The following is a 326-nucleotide window of genomic DNA, read 5'->3' on the forward strand; positions in this document are numbered from 1 at the left end:
AGGACCCCCCCCTGCCCCTCTGACATCGCTGGTGTCTGCAAGAGCTGCCACGATAGATGTGGGGTCCCAGCAGTGGATTGTACTTTCTCATCACATCCCTCCTGGTGGGTTTTGGTGCCATGGCACAGAATAAATTCCGATGGAGCCTCCAAACCTGGTCTCGGCACATTTCTGCCAGCACAGCTGGATGTTGCACCAGTAGCTCTGGTTACACCAGTTATGCCAACACCGTCACTCTCTGTTTCCAGACAGAGCCCCTTGATGGGGTTTTTTAATGGCATCAGAGAAAGGTGGAGCCTTCCCAGTGTCTGTTTGCAGATGGGGGT

This window comes from Buceros rhinoceros, unplaced genomic scaffold (genome assembly GCF_000710305.1).
Source record: "Buceros rhinoceros silvestris isolate BGI_N320 unplaced genomic scaffold, ASM71030v1 scaffold22927, whole genome shotgun sequence".
In the NCBI taxonomy this organism is placed as follows: Eukaryota; Metazoa; Chordata; class Aves; order Bucerotiformes; family Bucerotidae; genus Buceros; species Buceros rhinoceros.